The 3,497-nt window shown below is 40.1% G+C and overlaps 1 non-coding gene across 1 annotated transcript; it reads left to right on the forward strand.

The window, feature by feature from the left end:
- Window positions 1-1,146: 1,146 nt before the first annotated feature.
- On the forward strand, window positions 1,147-1,253 carry LOC141670046 (small nucleolar RNA R71). Its single transcript, XR_012554296.1, has one exon. It is a non-coding gene; the product is annotated as a small nucleolar RNA R71 (small nucleolar RNA).
- The last annotated feature ends 2,244 nt before the right edge of the window (window positions 1,254-3,497 follow it).

A 3,497-nucleotide genomic window follows, 5' to 3' on the forward strand; every position in this document is an offset into this window, starting at 1 on the left:
TCACTTTCCGAGAGAGAGTACCTTTCATAAACCTCACATAGCTAGGCATCTGTTCAAAAGCTTCAGTGAAAGATATGTTGATATGAAGTTTCTTAAACACCTCCAAAAACTTTTCAAACTGCTTATCCAGCTTTTTCTTCTACAACCTCTTAGGAAAAGGAGGTGGAGGATAGATCTGTTTCTCCCCTGTATTACCCTCAGGAGGAGTGTGTTCCACAGTAGTCTTTCTTGGTTCCACCTCTACTTCCTTCTGCACATCTTCTTCAGCCAAAACTTCAGATTCTGGAACTTGAGACTTTTCAGGCTCTTCATCTTGCTGAATTTGGGGGCTTGCAACCTTTCCAGACCTTAAGGTGATGGCGTTCACCTGTTCTTCAACTTCCATCTTGCCTAGATTGGCTTCTATATCACTAGGAAGCATTCCTGGTGGCCGATTCAGTAAGGCATTAGCAATTTGCCCTATTTGGTTATCCAGAGTCTTGATAGAAATAGCCTGGCTTTGGCATATAAAAGCCTGGTTTTTGCACATAAGCCTCAACTCCTCCAATTCAGATTTTTCATTCGAAGATAGACCTGCATCAAATATTTTGTTGTTGAAGTTAGAGTTATTATCTTGGTGCAAATTGTTGCTGAAAACCAGGAGGGTTGAATTGTTTTTCTCCAAACTGCTGGAACGGCTGTTGCATCGCACTCTGATTGTTGCTCCAGCTGAAGTTAGGATGATTCCAGTTGTTAGGATGATAAGTGTCTGGAACTGGTTGTTACGATCTCTGAAATTTGCTCACAAACTGAGTTGAGTCACTAGGTATAGCTCATTGCTCCGTCACATGCGGACCTGCACACAGCTCAAAAACACTGGTTATCTGATTATCACCCAAGTTAGCCAGAGAATCGATCTTCATAGACAACGCCTTTAGTTGAGCAGTGATAGCCATAGCTGTATTCACTTCAAGAACTTCTGCTACCTTTCTATATGGTAATCTCTGGGTTGGATACTGATATTCATTAACAGCCATCAGTTCAATTAGATCATAAGCTTCCTCATAGCTCTTCGCCCATAAGGCTCCACCTGCTGCTGTATCGAGCATGGGTCTAGACTGTGCTCCCAACCCATTGTAAAAACAATTGATGATCATCCAATCAGGCATTCCATGATGAGGACACTTCCTGAGCATCTCCTTGTAGCACTCCCAAGCTTCATATAAAGATTCTCCTGATTGCTGCGCAAATTGAGTAAGAGCATTCCTGATTGCAGCTGTCTTCACCATAGGGAAGAATTTAGTAAGAAACTTCTGAGCAAGATCTTCCCAAGTAGTAATCGAACCAGCTGGTAGAGAGTGTAACCAGCTCTTAGCCTTGTCCCTCACTTCACGGCATCTTCAGAAACACCATTGAACCTGAAGGTTTCGCAAATCTCTATGAAATCCCTAATGTGTGTATTGGGATCTTCCATTGGAGAACCCCCAAACTGGACTGAAGTCTGTACCCATTGAATTATGCCAGGCTTGATCTCAAAGGTATTAGCTATGATAGTTGGCCGGATAATGCTAGATTGAATGTCATTGATCTTGGGTTGAGAAAAATCCATCAAGGCTTTTGTTCATGCTGCTGGATCTCCCATTGTAATGAGTACCTGAAACACAAATAAATAAACCGTGAAAGTAAAAGAATCTGAGTCAGTGAACTTTAACGACCACTGATGATAAGCACATAAACTAAAAGTTAACACCAAGTCCCCGGCAGCGGCGCCAAAAATTTGTTAGGGCGAAAACACGTGCTAGTATTCACGCAAGTATACGTGTTCACAAGTAGTATAAGATATAAATCAGATTCATTCCCACAGAGACTGGTTTAGGTTAAGTTCAATTTATGCACCTATGCAACAATATATGGTTAGCGCTCAATGCTAAGATAAATAACAAATTGGGTTTGTATTAAACTAAGATATTAAACTAACAATTATAACTAAGAGAATAAGAATGGTTGAATTAATATATATGACAAACATGGGATTCTAACTTCATTAAGTACTTCATTCAATAGCCTTTTCGTTCTTAACCTTAGCATGTGATGGTGATGACACTAATCAGATAACACGAAACTGATAAACGCCAACTTTCGTTGCACGAGTACCATTCTACCAGGTATCCCAATCTTCCCGGATGATGAAAACTCATTTTTTTAAGTATATATACACCCATAGTGGACCTGGACCCTTAAAATCGTCAAATTCCACTCAAAAAAGGCTTTTTCAGCGAAATCAGCGACCAACCGCGCCTTGGGCGGCCGCTCAGCTCTCCGGGTGGGCGCTCAGCTCTCCGGGCGGCCGCTCAGCTCTCCGGGCGGCCGCTCAGCTCTCTGGGCGGGCGCTCAGTTCCTGTCTGGAAAAATTTCTGATGAATCTTGTTTTGGCCATAACTTGAGTTCTACTCGTCAAAATTAGGCGATTCAACTGCCCACGCGAAGCTAACAAGATTCTATACAACTTGACAATGACATTGGCTTCCAAATCTGATTACTTTATATCATATTTCCTTTAAAGGCTCTTTTCTTCATATAACTGATACCAGAAATGCAATAACACAAAAACACATCAAAATACCAACAACTTGAGTCCAAAACACCAATTTAAGCTTGTAATAAAGCATTCCAAGTGGATATAAAATCCACTTATCAATGTGTGATTGAGTTTAGATTATTAAAAACTCCCCCTGAGTTAATGGATCTTTGATTTGAGAAAGGGAAACTTTCTGTAAGTGATCTTTTCTGACCTCCAGCTTCTTTTGATGACCCGACGGATGGTGAATTTTGAGTACCGATGTATGAAGCTGGTTGTCTCCCGACGGATAAAGCAGATTGTCTCCCGACGGATGAAGCATTATGCAACTCGACAGATTTTGAATTTTGTGCTTCATTGGTAGTGGATTTTTCTGCATTATCCTTTGATACAATTTCTTGATCACTTTCATCATCACTGTCATCACTAACCATCTCCATATTGTCAAATTTGAGGCTCCCATGGTAATCTCCATCTTGCAGTCCTTCAATCTTTTTATCATCAAACACAACATGTATTGATTCCACAACAATATTGGTTCTTAGATTGTAGACTCTATATGCTTTACCAACAACATATCCAACAAAAATTCCTTCATCTGCTTTAGCATCAAACTTCCCATTCTGAACAGTTTGATATCTCAAGATATAACATTTGCAGCCAAAGACATAAAGAAAATTTAGAGTTGGCTTCTTGTTCTTGAACAATTGATAGGGAGTCATGCATTTTGCTTGATTAACCAGAGAAATATTCTGAGTGTAGCATGCAGTATTTACAGCTTCAGCCCAGAAATATGTTGGTAACTTAGACTCTTCAAGCATTGTTTTTGTAGCTTCAATAAGTGATCTGTTCTTCCTTTCTACTATTCCATTTTGTTGTGGAGTTCTTGCTGCTGAAAACTCATGCAAAATCCCATTTTCTTCACAAAATGCTCTCATGA

This window comes from Apium graveolens, chromosome 6 (assembly GCF_009905375.1).
Source record: "Apium graveolens cultivar Ventura chromosome 6, ASM990537v1, whole genome shotgun sequence".
In the NCBI taxonomy this organism is placed as follows: domain Eukaryota; kingdom Viridiplantae; phylum Streptophyta; class Magnoliopsida; order Apiales; family Apiaceae; genus Apium; species Apium graveolens.